This window comes from Pinus tabuliformis, chromosome Q, assembly GCF_031772625.1.
Source record: "Pinus tabuliformis cultivar Carrire ecotype Pingquan chromosome Q, CPIR1, whole genome shotgun sequence".
Taxonomy (NCBI): domain Eukaryota; kingdom Viridiplantae; phylum Streptophyta; class Pinopsida; order Pinales; family Pinaceae; genus Pinus; species Pinus tabuliformis.
In genome coordinates this window covers 294,817,707-294,837,126 of record NC_142296.1, presented here as the reverse complement: position 1 = coordinate 294,837,126, position 19,420 = coordinate 294,817,707, and positions in this window count along the sequence as shown.

The following is a 19,420-nucleotide window of genomic DNA, read 5'->3' as shown; positions in this document are numbered from 1 at the left end:
TCACACGTGTGAATATTTTAGGGTTTCTGGACAAGTAGCCGAGGACTAATATTTCTGAAGTAGTTGCAAGTCCGAAGTTCAGTAGCTGGGGAGCCGAAATTCTGGACTGAAGTTGCATCTAGGGAACTGACACTTGGAGACTTTGCCGGAATACATCTACTTGAAGGAAGGGTTGACTTGGTGATTGGAAGAGTTCTTTGTCTAGTTCAAAAGGGTCTTGGATTGTCTCATTTTGATTTGAATCTACTAGTGGAAGAATTGCACTGGGTTTTCCCCTATGTAGCGGTTTTGCCTTGGTTGAGTGCTTATATCTTGTATTCATTGTATTCCTTATATTCATACATTTTATTTTGGTAATTTCTTGAGGAAAGATAACATCATAAAGAAGCAAAAGATGAAAACATAATTCACAAGTAATTATCAAGAAAAGAGGAATCAAACCCTAGTTCCTACATGCATTGATTTCTCAACAATCAACCCATCTTCCTTGCAACTCACCCCAGTCTTTACTTTGTGGCAAGAATTTGAAAGGAAAATTTATCACCATAGGCTAGGCATCTAAATTAAAAATAACCAAGATACTTGCATCCCACATAGTCTAGTTTTAGGCATCATCTCATCAAGTTGGTTTATGAGCATTTTCTATTTTACTTGCAATATCATTTTATGTACTTGTCATTTTGAAGCTTATTTTCTCATGGCTACATTGTATCGTTTTATTTGAGCATTTCCTTTATAAGTACATGATTCATTTACTTTTTCAAGTACATTCTTGTTGCTCATATTTTATATTTTGAACTAACACTTGTTTGGCAACTTTCCCATTCTAACAATTTATTGTATCTTAAAAGACTCATTTCATATGCAAGTATTGTGATTTCACTTTGAACATATCATTTCTTGCAAGTATATTGGCATTGGTCTAACTATAATTTTTCTTGCAGGATTTATCTTGTTGAAATTCATTTGTTTATCTATATTGTTGATATTTATATGCCCATGGCTATTTGAACTTGCTTATAGTCTATTTCCCTTAAAGTTATCTTTCAAGTTGTTGAATGGTGAATGTTCTGATAAACTAACTACTCCTAGAGCTTGTTACCTTAACAAGCCTTCCCTTAGGGTCCATCCCCCTAAGCTTTACTAGGAGAGAGATTTAACGAAGAGAGTTGGGATCAAATGATAGCCCCTTCTCTGAGCTTTTCCACCAAAGCTACACCTTGTGGGGTTGAGAATTTTTCCCACATTAACCTAGGTGTGTAAGCGAGGCAGCAACAAGTCAAATCCCAACAGCGAAATTGGCCTTCTAGATGACAAGGCAACTTAGTCTTGAGACACATCTTTTCGGACATGGAAACAACTATATATTGGCATCTATATTCCACCATTTGAAAACCAATTCGTATCTCTTCTATGGAGGAAAAATTCGGATATGTCTGAGGCACTTATCTTCCAAGGAATGCGAGATATCTAAGGAACAATCTTCCTTTGTGATATTGTGAGTTTCTTGTGGGACATTTCTCTATGAAGACGCAAGCTTACTGTGGCAGATATCTCTGTGATGATGTGAGTTTCTTGTGGTACTTCTTTCTGTGGTCATGTGGCATTTCATGAACAGTGTTGTCAGCAGTTGTTTCTTGAAGGAGAGTTGACTTGGCATTTGGGTAATCAGTCTATTGGTCAGTTTATCTATGACTTGGATTTCTCCTGTTGACTAAGATTCTATAAGGAAAGGATTGTTGGATTTTCCCCTCGTGGGTTTATCCATAGTTGTTGGCCTAATTTCTAGTGTTTCTTGTCTTTTTGTGCTTTGTATTTGTATAATTTCTTGATGACCTAATGAATGAATTAAATGGTAAATGGAAAACATATACAAACAGTCACAAGTAATTATATTGATTAGTTGCACATGAATTTCAACACCCAGTAGCAAGAGTTGGTATTATTCCCTTCCAGAACTTAACTCAAGTAATTCTTTAGATTCTAACAACGAGAAGAATTTGCTTTCAGTTTCGATCACGAAGGATAAGGACTTTGCAATGAGTTCAAGAACCAACAAGTCCTCATCAAGAAAAAGGATTCTAGGCCAAATATAGCTTAAATAATAAGGGTTGTAGAAGGTGTTAGGCCCTTATACTACTAGTGTAACCCCTTATTGTTATTAGTACAACCCTCTTATTATATTGTTGTACCCATGTAGTCCCCATATTGTTACTATTGTGCCCCATAGAAGCCCACTATTGTTATTATTGTGCCCTTACATTATTATTGTTATGTCGGCTCTAATTATATTATGACCCCTTAGACTCCTATATATAGAAAGGAGGTCTTGTCATTTGTTTCAGCCAAGAATTGTTCATTTGTGTAATGTAAAGGAGGTTTCCCCTCGAAGAGGCTGAATTCTAAGGCGTTGATCTATCTTTTCTATCTTTTTGTGAGCTGGTTTCATAACATTTGGTATCAGAGCTTTGGATTCTAGGGTTTCGCTGCTCCAAATAGGTCATCGTGGTATTTTCGCTATACCTTTTTTCTGCGACGTTTCAGAAGCTAAAAAAAAACCCATTTGAGAAGAAATCTTGCTGAACCGCGCATCCGAATTTCAGATCTTGTCTCGCTATATTTTCGGAGATATGATCTAAGGAATTTAGGGTTTTTGCAAGCTCCAGAATTTCAACTAAAACAGGTCATCATGGGATTTTCGCTATAACTCTTTCGCTACGAAGTTTCAGAAGCTAAAACAAAAACCCATTTGAGAAGAAATCGGTCTGAACCTCGGCTCTGAATTTCAGATCCTGTCTCGCTATATTTTCGGAGATATAGTCTAAGGAAGTTAGGGTTTTTGCAAACCCCCGAATTACATTCCAAACAAGTCACCTTGGAAAAATCGTCATAAATGTCTCTCTGAGCATCACATTGAAATTTTGTAAGAAGTTACAAGAAGAGGACAGCCTGTAGTTTCTTTTGTATAGTTTTAAGATCCATAGATCAAAACAGTGACACATGGCACTTCATACAAGTACGCTGTTCTGAAAAGGAATATAATCAGGGAATCTTGGGAGATTGTGCATAACTCTTTCTTGGAGAATCCAATTTTGATCATACTAGTGGCATTGGAAAGAGGACACAGAGGGCTACTGCAGATCATGATTTTAGAACTAGAAGATCTGAAATTACAGAGTTACAGTCGTTTCAAGATCGAGCTCCTAAAATCAAGAAAAAGCGAGATGAGGAAGTTTGATGGCAAGGATCCGATAAATTGGATACTACAGATGGAGCAATATTTTGATCTACATGAGGTGCAGCTGTTACAAAATGTATGTATTGCATCTTCATATTTAGAACCGAATCAATTTTTATGGTATAAAGGGTTGTGTTCTCATAGAGCACCTGTCACTTGGTCAATTTTCACAGAAGAAATGATAGCACATTATGAGGATACGAAGAGAAACACCTTCTTTAGTCAATTGATAAATCTCAAACAAAAGTGTTCAATGGCAGAGCACATTGAGATATTTCAAAAATTGAATATAAGGGTAAATGATATTCCAGAGAAGAAAAGGATTGATGTCTTCGTAGGTACTTTAAAGGATAACAACATGAGGTTCGTCTTTGGGAACCTGATTCATTTGAGAAGGCATTCAAGTGGGCAAGAAAAATTGAAAGCGAAATTATGGAAATAATGAATCCCACCACTCACGACTATAATTATGAAATTGTTTCTTCTCCTAGCCTGCCACAACCTACAAGGTTTACACCACAACAATTGGAAGAAAAAGGAGAAAAAGGGCTTTGTTACAATTGTGATAGCAAATGTACTAAAGGTCATAAGTGTGCTGAGAAGAAATTATTTTACACATAGAGTATGAAAAGGAGGAAGAAAAGGATCAAGAAACATCAAAAGAAGAGGATATACGCCAGGACCCAACCCCAGAGAAAGAAGAAATGAATCCGACCATATCTTGTAAAGCATTGGCAAGAATTACCATTCCTCAAACTCTCAAGATAGAAGGACATATCAAGAAGAAAAAGGTTCAATAAGTGAAAGATCACATCGAGAAAGAAGAAATGAATCCAACCATATCTTGTAATGCATTGGCTGGAATTACCACTCCTCAAACTATCAAGATAGAAGGACATATCAAGAAGAAAAATGTTCAAGAAGTGAAAGATCACATCGAGCATCAAGAAATGAATTCGAACATATCTTGTAAAGCATTGGAAGAAATTACCACTCCTCAAACTCTTAAGATAGAAGGACATATCAAGAAGAAAAAGGTTCAAGAAGTGAAAGATCACATCGAGCATCAACAACAAGTTCTCCAACTTTTAAAGGATAACGCCACTTTGGTGCAGAATCAAATGAAGCAACAGGTATATCAACATCGCAGTGAAAAAAGTTTTGATGTAGGTGATTGGGTATTTTTACGGCTACATCTCAAGCAAGCTATTTATGAGAAGGAAATGTTGGCAATATTACATGCACTTAAGAAATGGCGACCTTACCCAATGGGAAGACACTTCAAGGTAAAAATGGATCATGATAGTATTAAATACTTTTTAGAACAAATATTATCTTTAGAAGAACAGAAAAAATGGGGCATTTATTCTCTGAAAAGCAACAAAAATGGGTCACAAAGATGTTGGGTTATGACTTTGAAATCATCTACAAAAAATGGAAGCAAAATGTTGTGGCAGATGCACTCTCAAGAAAGGATGAGGATGTGGAAGCATTGTTGTGCGCCATTTCTATTATCCAACCAGATTGGATAAACGAAACAAGGTATGAATGGAAGAAGGACACCACTCATTCAAAAGTTGCAAAAGATCCCAATTCAAACAATATTGCCAAAACTTGAAGAGGAAGGAAAAATCATATTGGAACCTGGAGCAGTCACAGAAACAATAACCTGACAGCTACGAAATCGATCAATTTCAAAGTATCTCATCAAGTGGAAGAACTTACCCGCTAAAGATTCCACATGGGAGGACAAGAATTTTATACAGAAGCATCAAGAACTACTCAAGTGTTCAGGACAACAATTTTTGAAGGAGAGGGGCATGTTAGGCCCCTATACTACTAGTGTAACCCCTTATTGTTATTAGTACAACCCCCTTATTATATTGTTGTACCCATGTAGTCCCCATATTGTTACTATTGTGCCCCATAGAAGCCCACTATTGTTATTATTGTGCCCTTACATTATTATTGTTATGTCGGCTCTGATTATATTATGACCCCTTAGACTCCTATATAGAGAGAGGAGGTATTGTCATTTGTATCATCCAAGAATTGTTCATTTGTGTAATGTAAATGAGTTGCCCCCTTGAAGAACCTGAATTCTAAGGCGTTGATCTATCTTTTCTATCTTTTTGTGAGCTGGTTTCATAACAGAAGGTAATTTGTACCATAGTTTTAAAGAACAGATCAATTTGAACCGGAATCATTCAAACTAACTAGTTGGATAGGTCCAAAGGTCAAATCGTCAACCAAACCAACACAAACCAATATGAATTGATTGGTCCCACCATGAACCAATCATGCAGTAAAAACATAACTATTAAGCCCGAAACCTAACTCAACCCTAGCAATGATGACAATCAATGGTATATTGATTTCTTAAAGTAAAATGATAAAAAAGGAAGACAAAAGAAATGTTTCTTTTATCTTTCATTATTATCCTTTTACTTAAATTTTTAACATTACCATTAATTGCATTTCCCCACCAAGTTTCCGAGATAGGGGGATGCAGGAACAAGGAGTCACAAGTGGGACATGTGGGAGCACTACAAAATATTAGGGAAATCTAGGGGGGACAAGGGGGGACAAGGGGGCATCAAGGAATGTGTGTGTGTGTGTGTGTATTAAACATTATTCAAATTATAATTCAATAGTGAAATACATTGATTCATACATCATAAATGATTCAATGAAATAGAAATAGTATAAAATTGTATACACTGATTTAAATCCATCATTCATTATTCTAGAATCTAGTTAGTACTAAACAAAATAGTAGATACTAAAGTCTAAAGACTAGAATAGTAAATTAAAATTACTCCAACTCAAAAATAGTTAAAAGTGACAAGTACTTGGTCTAAGGTCATCAGTGTCTAGAGTCAAGACTCTAAAGTTAAAACTAAAAAGGAACAATGGACAATGGACAATGAACCAATGTTATCAGAACCAAACTGGCGATCAAACCATTCAACCCCAAAACTAGGAACTAAAAAAATAAAAAATGAAAAAATGGGACCAAAAAACCAATCGAGCAAACAATACATAAATATTCAAATTTGAAAAGAAAAAAATGGTAAATATTCATGTGCATCCATATGAATCTAAACTATTATACACAAATATGGAAATTTCTAATATATATTGCAAGGGTGTATATAACCAAAATAGCACATAGTGCAATCCATATTTGAACCAAAAATACATCAAAAACGAGGCTCTAAATGACCGCTATAGTCCAAAAAAATCATGCTACAACAAATACCTACATATCATCGTAAATATTGCATATATTGGGATCCTCGTCATTAATATATCCCTCTAAACATTAAAACCAGCCTAGACCCATCTTATCTCTGGATCTCCCAAGCGCCGGAAGGGATCAAATCGCTTGAGATGTAAACCTCTTTTATAGCGATAAGAGATTCGATCCCTCTCGACGCTTGGTAGATCTAGAGTTAAGATGGATCTAGGTTGGTTTAATTTCCCCCTTTAAATAGGAAATATTCCACATGAATACCATGGGTCATTTCTATTTTATTTTTATAAAGTTACTTTTTATTTTGTTATTTTTATTATGTTATTTTGATGGATTTAAAATGTTTACATTACATTACATTAATGTTTTTATTTAATTTTAATTTTATTTTTATTTTTATGTAATTTGACCAAGTCAAAATGTTTACAGGACAAGACAAGATATTACAACCGCTCTTCTATACGGGTTGGAGAGTGCCTCTTTGCGCAATTAAATAGAAAAAGCTTAACATGTCAAGTCGAGATTTTGTTTGAGTGATAGGTACAATTTTACTAGGGTCATGACAAAGGAGTTCAATAATCAATGCCACAAACATCGAGGTACATAGAGGGCTTGGTGCTCTTGATTAAATGCTAGTTCCATACCCTCATACACGATAAAATCCAATGGAAACATTGCAATCCCCCTAATCTTGAAATCCTAAAAACTATTAAGTCTGCTAGATTTTGAGTGGGATCTAAAATTATACTTTCTCCGTATGAAATCCATTGAGGTCAAAACCATTCACAAACATCTTGAATCAATTAATGGTAATGTTAAAAATTTAAGAAAAAGGATAAAAATGAAAGTTAAAGGAAAATGTCACATTACCATTAATTAAATAGCATTAGTAGGGCCCTAGGGCTAAATATTAGGCTTCCCAACCCATAAATTATTGTTTTCATGTAAAATTCAAGGGTGAGGCCCAACCCTTTTCAAGGGGGATGCCCACAAGCATCCCCTTTGGGGAAACTTGTCCCCCACATTGGGGAAACGTTCCCCCCTACATCTCCCTGAGTTTCCCCAAAAGGGGGACATGGGAAAATGTTTCCCTAGGTGTCCCCTCGTCCCAAGAGAACGGGAAACATGGGAAGTGAAGCCCCTAACCTCGAGGACGCATCCCCATGGAACATTGATTAATTGTGGTTCCAACTTTATTGGACTTCATATTAAGAAAGTAGAATTACATATGCCACTCAAACTTTAGTATTTTAGGATTGGTAGGGTTGCAACATTTTCATTGAACTCTATCATGCATGGGCATATGGGATTGGAATTTAATCAAGAGCATGAAGCCCTTTATATACCTTGATATTGGTGGTATTGATTGTTGAACCCTTCTACCATGGCCTAAACAAAAATATACCCTTCACTCAAACCAAAGTAATTGGTTAGGCATGTTAAGCTTTTTCTACCATATTATAAGGTTGAGGAGACAAATCCTTCACTCAAGCCAAAATCATTAGTTAGGCATGTTAAACCTTTTCTACCATATTATAAGGTTGAGGAATGTGAGGAGCTAGATGATGCTTATAAAGCTCCAGTTGATGATCCCATTTCCACTAGTGATGAGTTTGATGAGTAATCATATCAATAAATGATTTGTAGTAAGCCAATGGCTTGTAGCATGATTTTTAAACCCTAGAGGCCATTTAGAGCCTCTTTGACTATGCATTTTGTTGTTGATATGTATTGCACTCAGTGTTATTTTGACACATTCACCCTTATATATGGTCTATAGATGAGCAAACTTTGCATAATTTGTCTTTAATGATTTGGAATCTTAAAACTAAATTTTTCATTAAAATTTAATTATTTTATGTATTTTTTGAAAATAAGTTTGATCTTTGTTCCATGGGTTGGAATCATGGTTTGGAATCTTGAAACTAATTTTTTCTTTAAAAAATAATTATTTTATCTATTTTTTGAAAACCAGTTTGATCTTTGTTCCATTACAAAACCAATTCGATAAGTGGTCAGTTAGAAGACCACATCCAATTTTTAAATCTAAAATTTGTATAGGTTCCATGGTGAACCTATTCGAACACTGGTACATAACAGTAACAGGCTCAGCTTATAAGAGTTGTAACACAAGAATATGGAGCACTTGCATCATAAGTCATTGCTTATTCTGAGAGATGCTCAGTATTGAACAGCATGGTGAGAGCAAAAGGTGCACGCTTAGCAAGCATGCTCCAAACAACAAGTATAGGTTTAAGGATATTTTAAACCTAGTGATGAGATTAAGGGCAAGAAAAGTTGAAGGTTGAGCATGGATTACCAATGATTTCCAAAGTACTATAGCAGCATTTAAGTGGAGAAGGGAAGATGGTAGCCCTCTACACTTTATGAAGAGACCTTGTTTGTTCACTCAGAGATTAAGGGATGCTCAAGAGTATGTTCAGACTCCTAGGAGCACATTCAAAGAGAGTAGACCTCTGAAGAAGTTTCCAAACTACATGGCATTGATAAGCAACGTTCTCGATTTCAAGCCTTCCAAATTTCAAGAGACAACAAACTAGCAGGGAATCATAGAGTACCATGGTGGAGTACACCTTCATCATGAAAAATGATGTTTGGGAAATAGTGCCAAGATTAGAGGGAGAGTCAAATGGTTGATTTTTTGTGTAGCATCGAGAGGTATTCCCGTATGGCTAAATCGTTTTCAAATCAGCGTAGAATCATGAAAAAATGATATTTGAAGTGACAAGTCAGCCCAGGAAAGTCAAGTCGACTCAGCCTATGAAGGGGTGTGTCCCCCTGTTATTTCACCTCATTCGTCAAGTATAAATAGAGGGTGTGATGTCTCATTTTCTCAACCGCAAGAGCAAGTTTCTTCTCTCTCTTCATCATTTCTCTTATCCATCTTAGACAGTCACATGTGTGGAGTAGGATGGACGCAGGAGTAGCAAGAGCTGCGAAAAGGCCACAACAGTTGTAGGAAGGCCACTGGTTATAAGTGAAATAGGGCTAAAGAAGGGCCAAAGGGGTTGACCTCAAAGGACAACAAGTTGGGCAAGTTTGATTGGTATTTTGACTTGGATATTGGCACATATTTCTAGAAAAATATATGATTTGTAAACCTTACTGAAGAATAATTTCTCCTAAGAAAATCTGTTGGGTTTTCTCCCAAGGTTTGGTTTCCCAAGGTAAAAATATTTTCTTTGTTATGCATGGTTGTCTTTCTATGATCTTTATTGTTTCCACTGGATTTACTATTGAGATTTTCCAAAGTGTAGTGTAATTATTCAATGATAGTAGTGTCATAAAATCATTAGGAAATAATTATCTAGTAGAAAATTGTATCTACTGCACTCTTGCATAGAAAATTCAACATGGTATCAGAGCTTTGTTGAAAGAGTAGCCATTAAATTCAGCCTAAGAGACAATATTTAGTAGCTTGATTGGATCTCTTGTCAAAAATGGTGCCAAGTCTCATAGTAGAAGACAGGTTGGAAGGTGCCACCAATTTCAGATCTTGGAAGACCAGGATACTCCTTGTCTTGGAAGAAAATGAGATTCAAGATCATGTGGAGAAAGTTATTCCAGAGTCAAAGGGAGCTGAGGAAAAATCCAAGCATAAGAAGAATGAAGCCAAGGCTAAAAGAATCCTGATAGATTCCATAAAGGATCACTTGATTCCTCGTGTCATTGGTTTGAAGACTGCTAAAGAAGTGTATGATGCTTTGGTGGGATTGTACAAGAACAACAGCAGGAAGTTAACCTTGAGGCATCAACTTCAAAGTGTTATGATGTTTAGATCATATTTTGTTCTTATGAGAGTGTCTCAATTGAGAGATGAAATTAGAGCCATTGGAGATAACATTGATCATATAGAGCTTGTTACAGTGACTTTTAATGGATTCCCTTCCTCATTGGATCCATTTGTTCAGGGAATTTGTGCACGAGAAAAGCAACCCAAGTTTTGTAAGTTATGGACTGATGGTGTCCAAGAGGAGGCTAGATTGTTCTCCAAGGATAGCCTACAAAAACCTCGGGATGAAGAAACTCAAGCATTTGCAGCTCATGTAAAGAAAGGAAAAGGAAGAAGAAATTTTGAAAAGTTTGATAAGAAGATTGCATGTAGAAGATCCGCTTTAGTATAGGATAAGAAGAAGAAGAATATGTCAAATATCAGGTGCTTCAATTGTCAAGATTTTAGACATTATGCCTCACAGTGTCCTCAGAAGAAAAGGAAGGAATCGCAACATGCATCAACAACCGATGATGATGATGAACATCAACCTCAAAAGAAGACAGAGGAATCTAAATTGTTGGAAATATTGAGAAGTGGGGTGAATCAGTATTTCACTCTCTTACAATTTAGTATCAAAACCATTAACCAAAAACATCACATCAAAGGAACACAAGATATATATATATATATATATATATAAACAATTTATTTATATTACAAGGGAAGCTACAACTTCTGGATTTACCAACTACAACTGGAAGGGCTACAATCCCAAGTTTACCAGCTCCCACTGGAAGGAAGTGACAACATCCTGAGGGAAGCTACAACTTCCCTCCCTTGTACCACCCTGCCACCTATAGAATAAAAGATAAAACAAAAAACCTATTGTGTTCTCGTAACCAGGGATAATGACCCAAATACAATATTTTTCAAGCACTGCCATATCTTCAAGGGTACATAGTTCAAAGAGATTCTATTTCAAACCTCAACACAAGAGTGCCCTTACTCTACCTTGATTGTACCTCACAACTTCTCCAAGGTTTGTTGCAAAACTTTGTCAAGCTTTTTTCAAGACTTGCTCAAAACTTCATCAAGATCCTTGAAATTGTATTAGATTTCTACTCAGCATCAATCAACTTGAAAATATGCCTCGGGACTTCAGATAGCTACCTCAGGGTCTTCAATGAAGGTCGAAATCAGTCTCAGGTTCTAATCAGTTTTTGCTTCAGTCTTTGTATTGGATTGGTCTTTAAATCAGCCTCGAATAAATCTCAGCATCATATTTGTCTTTGGTTTCAATCTGCCTCAAGTCTACTTGAAATAACACAGAAAATACCCTTAAGATGGGCCTTAAGATGACTTAGTTTTGTCCCCAAAATGTCTCAAAAATCTTTGAACTTGCATCTGCTAGAAGAGGGACTACAAACAGAATTCCTTTGCCTTAGAAAAGGTGCAACAAAAAAAAATTTGATTTGCCTCAAAAAATAAGCCACGAACAGCTTTCCTCTACCTTAAGATATACCTCAGATATGTCTCTTAAGGTGCCTCAGAAGAAGAGCCAAACTAGGCCTTCGGCAGGCCGAAATATCTGCCACAAAAGGGACAAAAAGGAGCATTAGTCTTGCCCCAAACAAGCCCAAAATCTGCCTCAAGTACAGGTCCAAAATGGGCCTCAGTAAGCCCGAATTCGACCTTGGGCGCAGGGTCGAATTAGGGCCTTAGTCAAACTCGAACAAGGGCCTCCGAAATTAGTGTTGAGAAATCAATAGGGCTTCAATTGAAGTGATTTCTCTTAGACTTGATGATTGCTTGTGATGTTCTTTTAGTTTTCTTGATTAATAGTGTCTTCTTCTCTTATTATTATGTTGTTCTTATCATCAAACAGCTACCAAAACATGAAGATCAATAGTACACAATGACATAAGATGTAGGTTTCTAACCAAGGCCAAAACCTCTCCTAGAGAGGAAAACCCACAAAAATCTCCTCTTCTTATAGATTCTTCAAATGATGAATTCCAAGACCTCTAGACTAAGACCAAGACCCTTCCAAGACCAAGTCAAACCTTCTGGAGAATGTGTTGCTTCTTACCAAGTCAAACCAAGTCAAATCTCTTCCAATTGCAAAACTTCGACCCCCAGCTTCAAATTTTCGGCCCTCATTGTAGGTCTGACACTTTTAGCCCCTGTAGCAGCTACAATTTTTGCACATATGGGAGAATTTAGGGCTTCTAAGGCTTCCTCCTTTCGCTTGGGTTGCTTCCTCTTCTAAGACTTGTAGGAGACCAAATTAACTTCTCTTCTACCAATTTTGACCCTTTCCTTGCAACTTGAAAACTTCAGCCTTGATGTTGCAGAAACCCTAGCCTTCCTTCGCACGTGTGAGAGAGAGTGTGTAAAAATCAAAAAATTCAACTTCCTTCTTCCTTCTAGTCCTTCACTTGCCTTCTTCTTCTTGTCCTTCACTTCCTTGATGAGTGAATGAGTGAGTGATCAAATGAGGTCGAATGGTCTCTTATATATAGCCCTTCCAGGAGTACGAACTGCCCTAATTAGGCCGACTTCTCCACTACCAGGCCGACTTGGTCTTGGAGGGGTAATTTGACACTTTTGACTCAAAAATAATTCTTTTGACATGTTACAAGATGCCCAATGGGGTCTTTTACATATGACAATGACTCTTTGACTTCTTGACTCTATGAAAAAACCTAGAAGCACTCAATGGGTGCTTTGACCTAAAATAAATTGACCTTGAGCATGAAACCCATGCTATAAAAAATAATAATAATAATAATTTTCTTTTCATTTTACAATATACAAGAATCAAGAGTACATATGAAAAACGAACCTAGTTACATATTTCAACACTCCCTCTTAACTAGTATTCATAATGGTATAAGGACATTCTCATACCAAAGAGATCTCATAAGAAGAGTCGGATTGGTAAGCCATCTCATAAGCTATCATTTTAGCTTATATTATTGAATCTCATCATACCAACCAACATTGTCATATAGAAAGGCCTTAACTAACAACTCTATCTCTCCACAAGATTAGAGCACAATGCTAGGGAGACAATGACTTATAGACACCATCATCATTGTCTCTCAAGGCACATACCCCATCTGGATGTTCACAAGGTATGTCCTTTTAGGACCATTCCTATCTTGGATTAACACATCCTCAAGGAATTTCCTCTTCGACTACTCTTACCTATTGGATTCCCTACCTCATCCTCAAAGAGTATCGGAAATCAAATGCTTACCCAATCCTCCATTATTTCTTCACAATGTGAAGACAAGAATGATGTGTCTATCTCTCCCTCTCAACTAGGGAGGAGATATCAACCAATCCAAGCTTGTTTCTCAAATACACAAGCTTCTTATTAGGAAGAGATTTTGTCAAAATATCAGCTACCTGCTCATTGGTGGAGATATATTGTAGCTGCACCACCCCATCTTGCACCAATTTTCGTATGTAATGATACTTGTTGTTTATGTGCTTCATCTTTCCATGGAATACGGGGTCTTCAGACAACCTTATGCAATTGGTGTTGTCACAATGTATAACTGTAGGGTCCATCAGTCCTTCAAACAAATCGAATAATAGCTTCCTCAACCAAACAACTTCTCTACTAACTTCACATGTTGCAATGTATTCAGTTTCAGAACTACTTAATGCAACTGATTCTTGCTTTCTACTTATCCATGAGATCATAGAGGATCCCAAGCTAAAACATTGTCCAGTAGTGCTTCTTCCATCTGACACACTGCCTCTCCAATCTAAATCAAAATACCCCATTAGTTGGATATTGTTCTTTCCATCATGTTTCAGGTAGTAATGTATTGTCCCTCTCAAATATCTCAATATATGCTTGGTTGCTATCCAGTGGTCATGTTTAGGCTCCATCTGAAACTGACTGAGAATATTCACTAAAAAACAAATATTTGGATGTGTGTTCACAAGATACCTCAGAGAGCCAACCACTTGTCTATAACTTATAGGATCCACAGGGCTTGATTCTGAACTTCTCAACCTCTTCAAATTTGTGACCATGGTGATTGTTATCAGTTTGCTATCCATCATGCCAAACCTTTGTAGCGTCTTGTTTACATACTTTCCTTGAGAAGTATGTCTAGTTCAAGGAAAGTATGTAATCAAGTATGTAACCAATTGTTTCTTACATTCTTGTATATGACTTTCCATACTTGTTATGAGAAGAATGATCAATGGTTCATCCTTCACTACTTTGATATAAAGATTTGGATCTGCAAAACTCTTTGAAAAACCCATTATGTTAGGCCCCTATATTACTAGTGTAACCCCTTATTGTTATTAGTACAACCCCCTTAATATATTGTTGTACCCATGTAGTCCCCATATTGTTACTATTGTTCCCCATAGAAGCCCACTATTGTTATTATTGTGCCCTTACATTATTATTGTTATGTCAGCTTTGATTATATTATGACCCCTTAGAACCCTATATATAGAAAGGAGGTCTTTTCATTTGTATCATCCAATAATTGTTCATTTATGTAATGTAAAGGAGGTTGCCCCCTCGAAGAAGCTGAATTCTAAGGCGTTGATCTATCCTTTCTATCTTTTTGTGAACTGGTTTCATAACATTTGGTATCAGAGCTTTGGATTCTAGGGTTTCGCTGCTCCAAATAGGTCATCGTGGAATTTTCGCTATAAAAATTTTTCTGCGACATTTTAGAAGCAAAAAAAAAAACCCATTTGAGATGAAATCGCGCCGAACATCAAGTCCAAATTTCAGAGTTTTTTGTGCAATATTTGCGGAGACATGATCTAAGGAAGTTGGTCTTTTTGCAGACTCCCGAATTACATTCCAAACAGGTGACCTGGGGAAAATCTTCATAACTTTTGTTTTGAGCATCAAATTAAAATTTCGTAAGAAGTTACAGAAAGAGGACGGACTGTAGTTTCTTGTGTATATTTTTTAGATCTGAAGGTCAAAACAGTGACACGTGGCACTTCATACAAGTTCGCTCTTCTAAAAAGGTATATAATTAGGTCATCTTGGGATATTGTGCATAACTCTTTCTTGGAGAATCTAAATTTGATCAGACTAGTGGCATTGGAAAGAGGATGCAGATGGCTACTGCAAGTTGCAAGTTCAAAACTTAAATATCCGAAAGTATGGAGTTACAATCGTTTCAAAATCGAGCTCATAAAATCAAGAAAAAACGAGATGAGGAAGTTTGATGGCAAGGATCCGGTAAATTGGATACTACAGATGGAGCAATATTTCGATCTACATGAGGGGCAACTATTACAAAAGGTATGTATTGAATCTTCATATTTAGAACCAGAGCAATTTTTATGGTATAAAGGGCTTTGTTCTCGTAAACCACTTGTTACATATTAAATTTTCACAGGGGAAATGATAGCACATTATGAGGATACAAAGAGAAACTCCTTCTTTAACCAATTGATAAATCTCAAACAAAAGGGTTCAATGGAAGAGAACATTGAGGACTTTCAAAAATTGAATAGAAGGGTAAATTATATTCCAGAGAAGCAAAGGATTGATGTCTTCATAGGGACTTTAAAGGATAACGTTCAACATGAGGTTCGTTTTTGGGAACCTGATTCATTGGAGGAGGCATTCGAGTTGGCAAGAAAAATTGAAAGCGAAATTATGGAAACAAGGAATCCCACCACTCATGACTATAATTATGGAAGTGTTTCTTCTCCTAGCCTTCCACAACCTACAAGCCTTACACCACAACAATTGGAAGAAAAAAGAGAAAAAGGGCTTTGTTACAATTATGATAGAAAATGCACTAAAGGTCATAAGTGTGCTAAGAAGAAATTATTTTACATAGAGTATGCAGAGGAGGAAGAAAAGGATCAAAAAACATCAAAAGAAGAGGATATACGCCAGGACCCAACCCCAGAGAAAGAAAAAATGAATCCGACCATATCTTGTAAAGCATTGGCAAGAATTACCACTCCTCAAACTCTCAAGATAGAAGGACATATCAAAAAGAAAAAGGTTCAAAAAGTGAAAGATCACATCAAGAAAGAAGAAATGAATCCAACCATATCTTGTAATGCATTGGCCGGAATTACCACTCCTCAAACTATCAAGATAGAAGGACATATCAAGAAAAAAATGTTCAAGAAGTGAAAGATTACATCGAACATCAAGAAATGAATCCGACCATATCTTGTAAAGCATTGGAAGAAATTACCACTCCTCAAACTCTCAAGATAGAAGGACATATCAAGAAGAAAAAGGTTCAAGCAGTGAAAGATCACATCGAGCATCAACAACAAGTTCTCTAACTTTTAAAGGATAATACCACTTTGGTACAAAATCGAATGAAACAACAGGTAGATCAACATTGTAGTGAAAAAAGTTTTGATGTATGTGATTGGGTATTTTTACTGCTACATCTCAAGCAAGCTATTTATGAGAAGGAAATGTTGGCAATACTACATGCACTTAAGAAATGGCGACCTTACCGAATGGGAAGACACTTCAAGGTAAAAATGGATCATGATAGTCTTAAATGCTTTTTAGAATAGCTATTATCTTTAGAAGAACAGAAAAAATGGGTCACAAATATGTTGGATTATGACTTTGACATCATCTATAGAAAAGGGAAGCAAATTTTTGTTGCAGATGCACTCTCAAAAAAGGATGAGGATGTGGAAGCATTGTTTTGTGTTATTTCTATTATCCAACCAGATTGGATAAACGAAGCAAGGGATGAATGGAATAAGGACGAAGAAGTATGGCCACTCATTCAAAAGTTGCAGAAGATCCCAATTCAAACAATATTGCCAAAACTTGAAGAGGAAGGAAAAATCATATTGGAACATGGAGCAGTCACAGAAACAATAACCTGACAGCTACGAAATCAATCAATTTCAGAGTATCTCATCAAATGGAAGAACTTACCCGCTGAAGATTCCACATGGGAGGACAAAAATTTTATACAGAAGCATCAAGAACTACTCAAGCGTTGAGGACAACACTTTTTGAAGGAGAGGGGCATGTTAGGCCCCTATACTACTAGTGTAACCCATTATTGTTATTAGTACAACCCCCTTATTATATTGTTGTACCCATGTACTCTCCATATTGTTACTATTGTGCCCCATAGAAGCCCACTATTGTTATTATTGTGCCCTTACATTATTATTGTTATGTTGGCTCTGATTATATTATGACCCCTTAGACCCCTATATATAGAAAGAAGGTATTTTCATTTGTATCATCCAAAAATTGTTCATTTATGTAATGTAAAGAAGGTTTCCCCCTCGAAGAGGCTGAATTCTAAGGCGTTGATCTATCCTTTCTATCTTTTTGTGAGCTGGTTTCATAACACATTCTTTGTAGATATGTATCCATCTTAGCATACCAAGCCCATGGGGCTTTCTTGAGGCGATAAAGTGCCTTCTTTAACGTGCAGACATGAGTTTCTCTATTATGTACTTGAAACTTCAAATCCGAAGGGTTGTTCAGTATATACTTCTTCATCAATGGTGCCATTCAGGAAATTTGTCTTCACATCCATTTGATGGATGTTCCATCCCATAGTTGTTTCCAAGGAGACCAACGATCATATAGTTGTGTATATTGTTGTAGGTGCAAATGTTTCTTCATAATCGATGCCTTCTTGTTGAGAGAAACCCCTAGCTACAAAACTTTCTTTGTACTTGTCATTGCTTCCATCTAATGCATACTTAATCCTATAGAGCCAATTGGAAATCACCACAGATTTTTCATTCGGCCTAGGAACGATTTCCCAAACTGCATTTTTCATTATATATTGATGTTCTTCTTTCATGGAATCTTTCCATTCTTGATGTTTTACAACGTCTTCAAAGGAGGATGGTTCTACTTCAATCAATTTTGTTATATAGGCTACATACCCTGAATAATTTTTAGGCTTTTTACTTTCCCTAAATGTTCATTTAGCAGCATCATGTCCTTCTATTTCTTGAAGAGTTTAAGTTAACCAAGCGGGTTCTTTTATGAGTTTCAAGGATTATGACTTGTTGCACAAGTTCACTAGGACCTTCCTTCTTCATGATTAGACATAGTATCTTCTTCATCCCTTGGGCATTTTTCAAATATAAGTAGTTCTTCATCATCAGAATCAATCAGATGATCTTTAGATTTTAAGTATTAGGGGGTTTTACGCAGTTAATTATATTAAATATCATTTTTGGATTCAATTGCGTTAAGTAAGTCATTCATGTATGAACATTTCCATGAGAGGTAGTCATAACTAACTAATTTCTCATGATTTTTTAATAGTTCACTTAGCACTCATTGCATCGGGTGATACTCACAGGGGTGAAGAAGTGGGATTGAAACTAGTGAAATGAATCACATAGCGTCAATCATCACTTTCGGGGCTTGCACCCGGTAACCAGGACTTCCTGGGAGGTCACCCATCTCAGATCGCCTTTGGCTCAAGCGTGCTTAATTGTGGAGTTTTCCCCACAATCAAGCCCACTTAGCTTGCTACCCCATTTGCAAAACCTTAGCAAGTATTGTGCCTCATGAACCATTTAAGAAGAGATCCCTTCACTCTTTTTGAATTTAAGTATTAGGGGGTTTTACGCAGTGAATTATATTAGATATCATTTTGGGATTCCACTATGTTAAGTAAGTCATTCACGTATGACCATTTCCATGAGAGGTAGTCATAACTGACTAGTTTCTCATGATTTTTGAATAGTTCACTTAGCACTCATTACATTGGGTGATGCTCACAGGGGTGAAGAAGTGGGATTGAAACTAGTGAAATTAATCACATAGCATCAATCATCACTTTCGGGGCTTGCACCCGGTGACCAGGACTTCCCGGGAGGTTCCCCATCCTAGATCGCCTCTCGCTCAAACACACTTAACTGTGGAGTTTTCCCCACAATCAAGCCCACTTAGCTTGCTACCCCATTTGCAAAACCTTAGCAAGTATTGTGCCTCATGAACCATTCAAGAAGAGATCCCTTCACCCTTTTTGAATTTAAGTATTAGGGGGTTTTACGCAGTGAATTATATTAGATATCATTTTGGGATTCAACTGCGTTAATTCATTCACGTATGACCATTTCCATGAGAGGTAGTTGTAACTGACTAATTTCTCATTATTTTTTAATAGTACACTTAGCACTCGTTGCATCGGGTGATGCTCACAAGGGTGAA